We start from the raw sequence: 13,949 nt of genomic DNA, 5'->3' as shown, positions 1-13,949 counted from the left end.
AATAAATAACCTAATAATGAAAAGTGGGGTGTTACATCTAATATCCTTTAACTCTCTAACACTTCTCAAATGAATATTCATTTCTTTAAACGACAACTCCTTCCCAAAGAAAATCAATTACTTAACACGAACTTTCCTCCCAAACCCGAGACTAATCCTCGATCGATTCAAATTCATCTTACACATCCTTCTATCAAAGTCCATTGCAAGCTGTGATTCCGAATATCACCCCCTCAATATTAAGTTGATCAGGCCTAATACATCGAAGGTGAAAATTTAGAAAAAAACCCACTGGAACAGTCAATGAGTTCCTATCTTCCCATAGTCACAAATATCCTGATATTACATCCTCAACGATTCTGATACGGAACCACACACCCTCAACATAATACGTATACTACCCATCAGGAATCTCTCTAAGATTCCTTCTTCAGCTTCTGGCTTCCTTATAATCGCATCGGTGCAATACTACTTTCTAGGTTTAGTGTGTTATTCTAAACCTCGTGTAACTTCTATAGTTAAAACACGAGCAGCAGTCAAATAAATTCTTAGTAGGTGTAATAACTATAAGGTCAAAGCTCGACAGTAAGAGCAAGTTAGGTGTGTTGCACACACTATAGAGTAATGAAGGGTATACTATACTAGAAATCAAAAGGAATATTTAGAAGGTTACCATCGTTCTTGCGCTCACCCCCAGCTAACCCCTCAGCTCCTTCACCGTTCATGATGTAAACTCTCCCCCTTGTAGCTGAACGCTTTCCTTTCACAGCATTAATAGTTGGCTCCACCTTGGGTGCTGTACAATCGACGGCCAAATGCCCTGGCTGGTTGCAATTGAAACATCGAGGCCCTTGGTTCAGACATGCATTAGCATAGTGTCCATTCTTTCCACACCTGAAACATGTCACCTCTGGGTGTGCTGATTGGCTTCCTGCCCCTGGAGTGGCAGTAGTCGAAGGCTTATAAGATCTTGGGGTAAAACTTCTCACCTCTGGGTGTGCTGATACGGCCTCCTCTGTTGGAATTTACCTCTTCCTTGGTAGTTCTGAGAACCTGACCTTACCGGTCCTCCAATTCCAGCACGATTCAACCTCTTGTTCTTCATCAGCTCAATCTCTGTGGCCTTCTCAACCAATGATTGGAAACGCATAATTCCCAATGGTCTCACAGAGTCCTCGATATCTGGCCTCAGTCCATTGATGAAACGCTTACACATGTAGCGCTCATTGACATGGTCGGTGAAAAATGGGAAGTGTTTGGCCAGAGACTCCAATTTAGAAGCAAATTCATGTACAGACATACCCCCTTGTCGGAGTGTCAGAAACTGTGCCTCCCGCTCGTCCCGAGCACTAGTTGGAAAATACTTTTCCAGGAATTCAGTTCGAAAGGAGTTCCAGTTGATCTCCTCGTTATTGGCTTCCATAATTCCCCTAGTGCCTCTCCACCAGTACTCAGCATCACCAAGTAGCAGATAAGTTGCCATGCCTACCTTGGCACCTTCAGCAGTACACCGAAAATCTTCTCAATCTCTTGGATCCAAAGGTCTGCTTTATCAGGGTCAGTTCCACCAGTGAACTTAGGAGGATCCTATCTCCTAAAGTCATTCAGTCCCTTGTTCTGGTCCAGAGTTACTTCTCTCTGACGCTGATGTTGGTCACGTGCTTCCTCAGCCGCACATCTCATAGCATTATCATTAGCCTGTGCAGTCACAGCTTGGGCCATAGTGGCCATCATCTCAGCTAGTTGGTTAGAATTCACCATGTTCTGTTAAGTCAAACAAACAGTTAGTACTCATCACAAGATAGTATCTGGCATAACTATACAATATGATTAAGCAATAACTTCAATCAATTCTAAGCGAAAAATCGCTTGCAGACAATCAATTTTCACTCTTTGCAGAGTCACACAACCTAGCACAGAAGACCCCTATTCCCCAAAGACTCCCGAAAGACTCGACAAGCTCTGATACCACAATGTAACACCCCGATTTCCGGGTGTCACTTTAGTAACTCAAAAATAAAATAAAGCGGAAAAACGTGAATATTTTTTTTTCGTTTGGTTTAAATAAAATGACTTGTCGAAATAAAGACTCAACCCAATCGCGATTAACAGCGACTAATATACAATATAAATACAACCCTTGCTGCAACTAAAAACATCGTCACGAGCGTCCTCAAGAGACGGAAAGTAACGTCAAGTAACTGAAAGTAGTGCCCGCAGGCAAATAAGTGCGACCCATAGTCAGAGTCATACGTTTTATAAATACAGTCCTCCAAGAAAGTAAGTCAGCCCAAAACGGCCTCCAAAGGACCTCCTACGTCTGACAACTCCCTGTGATCCTCATGGAAGAGAACCACACAAAAAGCTAATAGTCGGGGACCTACCCTGCCCCAAAATAAGAAATGAAAATCAGAGCTATGACAACGAAACCCCATATACTACACCCCTAACATCGACCCTCATCCGATCCTGCAAGAAGTCCGGGTCCACGTCGAAGGCTCAGTAGTAGTCATTTCGCTCCGGGTCCTCCCCGAACGACGAACCATCACGAATCAACTGTTGAACGTCTGGCAGCAGGCCGACCGCTCAAAGAAAAACATAAACACAAAGCCAAGGCGCGAGGGTCAACTCACCGAATATAATAGATAATACAAACAACATGTGAAGAATAAGGGGGTATATATATATGTTGTATATATACATATAATTTATGTATTGCCTACCCTAAGGTATATACATAACATATTAATCAACATCAAATCATCAAGATATATAACGATGTTTATCAACATCAAATCACAAATGACAATTGGATCTTCAACACATCAACAAATATAGCTAGGTGCATGGCGTGCCAATGCAATGTCATGCTCAAAAGATGATCCGGATAAAATGTCACCATCTCGATGGATGGGATGTGCCAAGCATCTCGCTCCGCTAAAGCATCTCACTTTTATGAAGCATCTCGCTCCTGTGAAGCAGCACGCTCCTGTGAAGCATCTCGCTCCAATGAAGTCCGATCTGAGATCGTCCTTCGAAAAGCAGCACACTTTCCAAGAAATGTATGCATGAATGCAATATGGTTAGCCAAACAACGAAACGTCCTCACCAATGTACGCGTGTCTAGCTAGAGTACATTGTCTCTACAATACCCTAAGGTAAACAAGGAAGTGCTAGTCGCACTTGGTAACTTTCCTAGTCACTTTGGCTCACCGTCTCGATGGCCAACCAAACTGCTCCACGAGCAAAAGAATGCATCTCGCACTCAGTGACCTTTCAAGTTACCCTGGCTCACCATCTCGATGGCCAAACAACTCATCAACAATTAGAGAGAATGTTGCTCGCATTCTGTGACTTCTCGTCACAACGACTCATCCTCTTGAAGACTGAACCAAATGCTCAAGGAGCAAGGAGTGTCATCCGCACTCAGTGACTGTCCCAGTCACAACGCTAGGATCGCCGACACTTCCCGTTTTCAAACTTATCTCAGATCCTAAGTCTTTTCCAAGAAATTGTTATTACTATTTGAATATGTTCTATCTTTGGTTAATGCATTATGAATTTCATTTGTGAAGTCAAGTTTCGTTTCTCTTTTGTTCCAAAACTCTATAAGTAAAAAGATCCCAATAAACCCAAGTAATTCGCCGGGAAGGTCTCGATCCTAAAATGACTATGGCTTAGACCTCCGGTCAAAGCCTGCCTAACATTTTCCAAACCTCGTCATTAGCATGGCATAATATCACGTTTTCCCCACACTCTGAAATCATATAATCAAGTACTATCTTAAATCAGTATAATTCAATAGAGCATATGCAAAACATCATAAACTCAGCAGAAATAATGGCATATAGCTCAGTTCAATAACAATATCAATATAACAATAATTCAGTGCGAAAATCATAAGACGGAAACCAGTAAACGGCCGAAGCCTCTCAGAAAACGGAGACACACGTCTCATATAAGTTCACTCGGCCGAAGCCTCTAGAAAACATTTTCCAGTTCAAAGCGATAAACAACATTCAATGCAATCTTCAATATCAAGCAGTATTCAAGTCGAAGTTATTGACGCCTACAATACAAATAGCTAGTAAGTAAGTTTCCCTAACCTCAAGTTGTTCCAGTCTCGCGGTGTAGGTCTCGCTCACAAGCTTGTTCAGTCAACCCCAAAGTTTCCACAATTGAACCTTTGAGCAAACAAAGCAATAATGAATCAAAACAAGTCGATACAGTCGAAACAATCCTAACTAATGTTCGACAAAGCTCAAGAAGCTTCAGCGTACAACATTTAAGCACGAATGGAAGGGCTTTCCCCGAATGGATGAGTTTTGACTCGATTCAAGTTTTGTACAAAAACACTTTATTCGCTAAAACGTGCATAACTCGAGCTACAGAACTCGGAATGACACGAAACCGTCGGAAAAATTTCGACAATTGAAAGGGCTACACTATAACTCAGGTCATACAGACCCAAAAATTATTTTTGGACAGGGTACCATAGCAAATAAGTTTCGGCCACTATCAAAATAGGGTTTCCTGAACTTTTTCTTCGATCTAATTTAATTCCTAAGTATTCTTAGGCGATATCTAGGCCAGGGAAACTCTCAGAAAAATTATCGGGTTGAAAACTAACACAGGGGTATTTTGGTCAGTGTCTTTAGCCTGAAAACTCAAAGTCGGAATTTTGAGAAATAAATTTGATGAACGTGTTCCTAACGACATTTATAACAACTAATCCTACTGACACTAAGCTCAGTCGAGAGGTTTTAATCCAAAGAACGAAGCTTTGGTTAGAAAATGGGTATTTTCACAGAATTGAAGCTCCGCGACGATTCGGCGAGATTCAGCAGAAAACAACCGGATATTCTTGCTCTTGGGCATGTATGCAATAAGTTTAGATACTGAAATCTAGTTATTTGGACAGTTTTACAAAAAGCTCAAAACTTTGAGCACATAAAGACATAGAGAAAAGCGACAGAATTTAGGATCAGAAGTAAGGAATAACATCTATACCTCGAGGTCTACGTGTAGCAACGAACGGTGCAACGATCAGGCAAGAATCGGCGAAAAACTCTCTTCCCTTTCTCTCCTGCAAGCTCGCGGCCAACCATGGGGTTATGGGTTTGGATTTTTGTTTTCTCACCTATTTATAGGTGAGGGAAAATGAAAATTTCGCGATTCCGATTTTCCCTGTGCCTTCCTTTGTGAATTTTAAGATAGGTTCTGGCGACAGAATTCCAGAACTCAAAATAGGTTTCTTGGAATTAAGACAAACGATCCAAAGTCGGTGTAAATTTATTTTACCTGAAAAACTACTTTTTGCAGTTGATGTCGGATGAGAAAACTTCTTTCTGAAGAAAGATTAGAAACCTCGAAAGAAATTGGTGTATGCGTGTGGAATCTTCGTTTGAAGCTCCGAATAGAAAAAGTCTTCATCGACCGTTTATTTTAAGTTTCTTGAGTTATTAGGGATTTAGTTTCGGCAAACCTCCGAGAACTAGAATCGGACGTTCGTACATTCCAGGGTTTCGTATCGAAACTCTTGTCATGGGAAGATTAAGAGAAGCTCTAACATTTCTCTGAAGATTTTTGGAATTATTTTCTATCGTGTCCTTAAGTGCAAATTAGTCGTTTACTAACGCTCTTGTCCTAGGTATAAGCGAATACTACTTGCGCTATAACTTATATCGACTTTAATACTATCCTTAGCTTTTTCCTGAACTTTATCCTTTATAAATTTATTCCATTTGATAAACACTTGTTCAGGTTTTCCTTCACGATACATCGAACCTAATCATGAATAGGAATTTCATTCATTTATTCTAAGCTTAAAAACTTGGGTCTCACACATCTGTATATAAAGAGATACATCTCCATATAAAGAGATACTTGGGCAAGAAATTGACATCTTCCTTACCAATTTGTCTTCCATTTCCATTCTCCTAAATCATCATTCACTTCACTAATGCATGAGTGAAGTGTTGGAATCATACTTTTGTAAACTATTATCAAGGATAGGCTTTGTGTGTTAGTGCAAACCAAATCAAGGTATTCAAAGTATCCTGAAGGGAATTCGCCGGTTTTATTCATTTGCATCCAATATACATTAATTGGTGGGGGCGAATTGAACCTAAAGGTGAGTGCTTATGCACGCTTTGAATCTTCAAGTGCTTCCGTCATCAAGATCTTCATCAATCCAAGAGTTGCAGCATTTTCCCCAACAAAGATTATTTTCCAACAATCTTTAGGTTCAAGTGTTCTTAATCAAGGGCTGCATCACTCAAAGTTATGGGGTCCAATTTTGTGAAATTGGACAAGTATGATGGAGGCATTTTCAACCGATGGCAGAAGAAGATGCAATTCCTTCTTACAACCCTGAAAGTGGTGTATGTTCTGAACACCACAAGATCATTAGAGAAGGAAAATGAAACCATAACTGAAACAAGAGGAAGATCAAATGGGATCATTTACACTTATGAGTAGAGGTTAGTACCCCACAACCATTCGTATTGTGTGAAGACTATGAATTCTTAAGATCTTCTACATGCTTTAATATGATTAAATTTACATGTGGTAGCAAAGCATGAGTTAGAGAATTTGTAGTTTTTCTTTTAATGGTGATTTGATTCATGAATGATGTCTTAAAATTATTCTTGATGGTTTTGAGAACTTAACTATTAATTTTCCGCTGCATGAATATGATGGTTAAAATGAATGATTGAGATTATGTGATTGCTCCAATCTAGAAATATTGATGTTTATGTTTGAATGTGTTTGAGTTTAATTCCTTATGCATGAATGAATGATGGTTGAAATTATTCTTAAATGCTTACATCATAAGAATGCATTATTACTTATGATTTGATTGCATGATGATACGATAAATGTTGATTGAAGTTTATATTTGTAACTTATTGTATGTGAATTATCTTATGCATTGAACTCGCCATCATACATGGATATAAAGTTGATATCGAAAATATATATGTTATACATGTTTTCGAAATAGATGTTCAAATTTCATCAATTTTATGTATATTATGATGAAATTAAAATAAATGTGTTTCACTTGTATTATGTGAAATTAATGAATTATCAAAATATTTTTATCACCATAAAACTTTCATTAAATGTTTTAGAAAGTGATAGAGGAGGAAAGTTTTATCACCCGGATTATTTTGAGTCCACTGGAATTGTGCATCAAACAACTGCACCATATTCCCCACAACAAAACGGAATAGCAGAAAGGGAAAATAGAGTATTAGAAGATGGTAAATGTCATGTTATCCTATTCTGGTTTATCTAAAGGATATTGGGGGGAAGTCATGCTAACTGCATGTTATATATTAAATAGAGTTCCTAATAAAAGGAACAATATGACCCCATATGAACTCTGGAAGAAAAGAAAACCCAACCTTGACTATTTAAAAGTTTGGGGTTGTAGAGCAATTGAGAAGGTTCCTTAACCAAAAAGAAAGAAATTGGGTGAAAGAGGAGTTGAATGTGTATTTCTTGGCTATGCTGAAAATAGCAAAGCATATAGATTTATGATTGTCGAATCAAATGATTCATATCCTATTAATATGGTGATTGAGTCAAGAGATGCAATTTTTCAAGAAAATAGATTTACATCAATTCAAAAACCCATAGACATTGTTCATTCTAATGTACAAAGTCAAGAAAACAATGTATCTAATGAAGATGCTTTGGAAAGTTCAGAACCTAGAAGAAGTAAAAGAATCTGTAAAGTGAAAGATTATGGATCAGACTTCTTTATGTTCCTTGTTGAAGGAACTAATGATTCCATAAATAGTTATGGACCAATTTGCTATAATTTAGAGAGTGATCCAGAAACATTTGAAGAGGCTATAAAGTCTCAAGATTCCGCTTTTTGGAAAAAAAAGCTATTCAAGAGGAAATGGACTCAATTATGGGAAATAAAACTTGGAAACTAGTAGATCTTCCTCCAGGGTCCAAACCAATAGGTTATAAATGGATCTTTAAAAGGAAAATGAAAGTTGATGGTACCATTGATAAATTTAAAGCTAGACTTGTTGCTAAAGGATTTACACAAAAGGAAGGTATTGATTATTTTGATACATATGCACCTGTTGCAAGAATTGCATCAATTAGAATGTTGTTGGCACTAGCTTCTATTTATAAGTTTATAATCCATAAAATGGATGTTAAGACAGCTTTCCTAAATGGAGAGTTGGATGAAGAGGTGTATATGAAACAACCTGAAGGGTTTGTTATCAAAGGCCAAGAACATAAAGTGTGTAAATTGACTAAGTCGTTATATGGGTTAAAACAAGCACCCAAACAATGGCACCAAAAGTTTGATCAAGTTGTGCTTGCTAATGGATATAAAATAAATGAATCTAACAAATGTGTTTATAGTAAATTTCAGAATGGAAAATGTGTTATGATTTGTTTATATGTGGATGATACGTTACTCTTTGGCACTGATTTAAATGAGGTAGAAAAGACTAAATCTTTCCTATCCAATAATTTTGATATGAAAGATTTAGGTGAAGCAGATGTGATTTTAGGAATTAAAATCACAAGAGATGGTGAGGATATTGGTTTATCCCAATCTCACTATATTGAGAAAGTGCTTAAGAAATTTGATTATTTTGATTGCAAATCAGTTTCTACCCCTTTTGATCAAAATACTAATTTACAACCACATAAGGGATGTCCTGTAGCACAACTTGAATATTCAAAGGCAATCGAATGTTTAATGTATGCCATGACCTGTACTAGACTTGATATAGCATATGATGTCGTTAGGTTAAGTCGGTATACATATAATCCAAGTAAAGACCATTGACATGCTGTTAATAGAGTATTGAAATACTTGAAAGGGACAAGTAATTATAGTTTGACCTATAATGGTTATCCTTCAGTTTTGGAAGGATATACAGATGCTAGTTGGGTAACATATGTAGAAGATCATGCTTCCACTAGTGGATGGATCTTCAACCTTAGTGGAGGTGCAGTTTCTTGGGGTTCAAAGAAACAGACTTGCATTGCCGACTCCACCATGGCTGCAGAATTTATTGCCCTTGCTGCAGGTAGTTAAGAAGTTGAATGGCTAAGATTTATTATATGAGATACCAATTTGGCCAAAACCAATGGCACCAGTATCCATACATTGTGATAGTCAGTCCACACTATCAAAAGCATACAACCAAGTATATAATGGAATCCAGACATATTGGTTTAAGACATAGCTATGTGAAGGATTTAATTTCAAATTGAGTAATCTCCATAGTGTTCGTAAGAACTGAGAAGAATCTTGCAGATCCTTTGACGAAAGGTCTGAAAAAGGACATGGTGTTGAAGACATCATTGGGGACAGGTCTCAAGCCCATATCTAATTGATCACCAACAGTGGAAACTCAACTCACACTTAAGTAAAATTAAGTCTTGAGTTCAATGGTGAAAGTACACTATAAGAGTGATTGCAAGTACTTAATTATTGATACATCCCAAAGAGTAGAAGTACTTGGACCATAAGAGTAAAGTGGTAGGATGATTGTTTCGTCTTAATGGATACATAACATATATTTGTTGGAATGCATAATTATGGGTGCATTTCTGATATAGTCTACCTATATGAGAATGAAGTGGGGCCGCTTCATAGAGTTAAAGGGCTTGACTCTTAAATTCTCATGAAAAGGATATGTGACACAAGGTCTTATTGAATGTGTCAAATTCAAAATTCTTTTGATCATACCGAGATTTCATGTGTAAGTTATGCACACTAGTTCCATTGAATAGTTGGTTCAAAGCTTGTCTACCAATGTCTATTCGTGGCAAGTGGAACCCATATCTTACTAAGTAATGGTTCAAATCGTAAGATACCATTATCTGAAACCATGATATTTCTAGAAATATGAATTTAGTTATATTTTGTAAATGGTGGGGGATTGTGAGAATTATTTCCAAAATATGTAGTTGGAAATATGTGTGTATTAATTGTTATAGTTATTAATGTTCGAGACTACATCAATATGTTGATATTGGTTCAGTGGGTGTGCAATAAGCCTTTTACCTCCATGTGCAAGGTTCGAAACCTACTGGCTCTGTTTTGCACATTAGTTAATTTGAATGATTAGAAATTCAAAATTTTGGCAAAAAGTCGCAGCCCTTGGATTCGAACTTGCGCGTGTCATCCGTTGTGATTGCCAGTTGAGCCATGAAGGGAATTCACCGGTTTTTCTCATTTGCATCCAATATACATTAATTGGTGGGGGCGAATTGAACCTAAAGGTTAGTGCTTGTGCACGCTTTGAATCTTCAAGTGCTTCCGTCATCAAGATCTTCATCAATCCAAGAGTTGCAGCATCTTCCCCAACAGAGATTATTTCCCAACAACTAGTGGGCTAGAATGCCACATGTCATTTTCTCACAGCGCTGAAACTAATACTTTTCAATTTTCTAATTAATTTTTTTAATTTCTTAGTTTTAATTGGCAATATATTTTTTTAATTGGCAATATGATTTTGAATAACTAATAACATCTATCTTACTCTCATAAGATAACAATTGATAATTACAAAATTAAGATTTAAGAAGATAACTTGTCCCGCAATAAATAACAATATAAACTATCTTAATCTAATATTAAGATAATAAGATTAAGATTTAAGAAGATAATTGACTCAGCTCCATATTTTAATCTAATTTTTGAATTTCAAAAATCAGTCATATAATTTTTTTCTAAAATAAATAAGTTGTATCTTGTGAGAATGACTATTTAATTATTTTAATCTAGATCATTCATGATTAGATTTAACTGACGTGATTTATTCTCATTTTCTCACATAAAAACACTATTCTCATAAGATAAGTTTCCTATATTTAGTTGAGAAACAAACTCTCAACATGTGATAGTAATCAAATCAAGCCAACAAAAAGCTGACAAAATCACAACTACTATAGCAAAATTGATGACCCTATTTTAGTAGTGTTTTTAGGGTCATTTATTAGTTAGTTTTGTTTCTTTTTGTTGAGTCTCATGTAGAGTTTCATGCATTCTCATGCATTTTTATCTTTATTTGTGTTTTTACTTTGTTTTGGTAATTTCATAGTTTTATAGGGACCTTTCTTGCATTTTAATTAAGTTTAGGACTTGCATATCTTTTCTACTTGAATTGAGGGTCTTTTGTGCTAATAAACTCTTGGAAATCCTAGATATTTTCCTTGCTTTGTTCCCAAGCAGCTAGGTCTGAAAACTGATGAAGAAAGAAGGTCAAAAGGCTTGGAAAATTGAAGGGAGGCTTAAAGGGGAGTTAAGAAGAGGTCAAGAGGCTTTCTAGCATGTAGAGAGCGCTCAGGCGCTCGTGTTGAGTGCCTGAGCGCCAATTGATTCGCTGTTTACATGATGCTAGAAAGGAATTGGCGCCTGAGAGCTCCTGTTGAGCGCTTGAGCGCCAATTACCTCCAGAGGCTGCTTTTTCCACTTGGAATTAGCGCTCAGGCGCTCTGAATTGGCGCCTGAGCGCCCAGACTCGACCTGTTTGCCTATAAATAGGCTTTTTGTCATTTCTTTCGAAACCTTTTGTCATTTTATGATATTTTCATAAGTTAGAAGTACGGTTAGGCTCTGGAGCTTGAGAAGAAGCATTCTCCAAGTCCATGTTCCAGGTTTTATCCTTCTTTTCTTGTATGGATTCTATAGCCATGCTTGGCTAAAACCCCTTTTGCTTTGGGTTCTTTGTAAGACTTTTAATGTTTTAGCTATCAATCCTTTTCTATTCATGATGTTCTGAGTAAACCCTTGAATCTCACTTCTATGCTTTATCTTTCAAGCTTGAATGCATGCTAGCTTCTTACTTTTCTATAATCATAACGATAGTTTGTTATAGAATTGGGACTTGTTGTGAGATTACTCCTTCTATACTTGCTACTAGGAATAGAGGAAGGGTTGGGGTTTGTTGGCCTGATTTGTATGCTTAGTGCTTCTAGCAAATGTTTAGGTTATCAAGGAATTGAACCTATCTTTTGATTAGGAAGGGTTTTCTTTGCGAGGCATCGAAAGATAACTAACTAGGCTAGAACATCAAGGAGAGACTCGGGATTAATTGAATAGGAAGGTTTGCTAAAACTGAAATAGTTGAACAAGAACCCAAGGCAATCTCATCTCTGTTTTTCAATCGCTTTATTACTTGATTACTTGTCTTTTTACAAACTCAAGAAACAACCAATTATTAAAACTGAATTTTACTTGCTTTTCAACCTTAAACTGAATTTGCAATCTAATTCTCTGTGGTTCGATAATTTAAAACCCGGAGGTATTCGTACACTTGCGAATTGACCAACAAGTTTTTGGCGCCGTTGCCGGTGAATTGTTTGTGGCTTTTGGTTTAAGTTTTTAGTTTGTGGTTTTATTTTTGTTTTGAACTTGTCTAGAATTGGTGCTACTAATCTTTCTCTGTTTAGTATCAAACTTTCAGGCTACTCTCACAAGAGACACCACCATGGGTGGCCAAATGACGGAGGAGGAGATGCAAGCCCATATCGAGGCAAGAATCCAAGAGGGGACCACCCTCCGATTATGTGAACAAGTAGTTGAGAATGCCAACCGGTCTCTTCGGGAACTCACTTCGGCTACCATGAGTTATGACTATCCCGGGAGCATTGTCTTTCCCGAGGGAGTGGGAAACTTTAAGTTGAGACCGGCATTCATCAACTTGGTGAGCCAAAACCAATATGGTGGAGGTACTTTGGAAGATCCACATGCTCACATGGAGAGGTTCATCCGGAATTGCAACACTTACCGTGTGAACAATGTTCCGACGGATGCAATTCGGTTGAGCTTGTTTCCATTTTCTTTGAAGGATGCAGCGGAGGAATGGCTGAATTCACAACCTCAAGGGAGTATCACTACTTGGGAAGACCTAGCAGAAAAATTCACAACAAGGTTCTTCCCAAGAGCTCTTTTGAGGAAGCTGAAAAAAGACATTATGAATTTTGTGCAAACCACTGAGGAAAATCTCTATGAAGCTTGGGAGCGCTTCAAGAAGCTATTGAGGAAATGTCCTCAATACAATCTCACCCAAGCTGAATTGGTTGCAACATTTTATGATGGTCTACAATACTCTTGGAGGTTTGGCCTAGATGCGGCTTCAAATGGGGAGTTCGATGCTCTTCCCCCACAAGCGGGGTATGACTTAATAGAAAAGATGGCAGCGAGAGCCATGAACTCTGAAAATGATCGCCAAACCCGAAGGAGTAAGTTTGAAGTGGAAGCATATGACAAGCTCTTGGCCTCCAACAAGAAACTCACCGAACAAGTGGCGGAGATTCGAATGCATATTAAGGAGACCAAGGCTGTTGGTGCAAGAAGGACTTGTGTGGAGTGCAAGTCTTGTGGTGGACCTCATGTTAGTAACTTGTGTACTGTCAATGCTGAGAGCAATGAAGCCAAAGCTATAGCTCAAGGAAGCATAGTTCCATCCTCAAATCATGAACCTCTTGTCCAAACACAAGTTGTTGGAAAGGTGAATTGCAAGAGGAGTTTAGAGGAGCTATTGGAGAGTTGCATCAACCGCATGAACAACAACCATAAGAACCAAGAGGCGGTTATCAAGAACTTGGAGAACAAACTTGGCCAGCTAGCCAAGCAAATGGCCGAGATACCTCAAGGTAAGTTTTCTCCCGATTCTTTAGCTTTGTCTAAACAAGAAAATTTTGCTGTTGTTACCACTAGGAGTGGGATAGTGTTACACGAGTCAAAGAAACAAGATGAGGGAGAGAAAAATGAGAAAGTACATGAAGAATATAAGGGTGCTACGGAGAAGAGAGTGAGTGAATCTGTGAAAGCTAGAGTTGTGAGCACTCCTTCTCCTGAACTTAGTAAGATTCCATTCCCCATGGCTTTGGTCAAGAAAAATCTGGATAAACAGTTTTCTAAGTTTTTGGAAGTTTTTAAGAAACTCCAC

General features: G+C 38.0%; 1 non-coding gene across 1 annotated transcript; it reads right to left on the bottom strand.

Annotated features, from left to right (window-relative positions):
• Positions 1 to 12,953: 12,953 nt before the first annotated feature.
• LOC130734809 (small nucleolar RNA R71) lies at positions 12,954 to 13,060 on the bottom strand. Its single transcript, XR_009018150.1, has one exon. It is a non-coding gene; the product is annotated as a small nucleolar RNA R71 (small nucleolar RNA).
• Between the last annotated feature and the right edge of the window lie 889 nt (positions 13,061 to 13,949).

Source organism: Lotus japonicus, chromosome 1 (assembly GCF_012489685.1).
Source record: "Lotus japonicus ecotype B-129 chromosome 1, LjGifu_v1.2".
Taxonomy (NCBI): domain Eukaryota; kingdom Viridiplantae; phylum Streptophyta; class Magnoliopsida; order Fabales; family Fabaceae; genus Lotus; species Lotus japonicus.
Note: the sequence above shows the minus strand (reverse complement) of the source record. Positions and strands in the feature narration are given on the sequence as shown.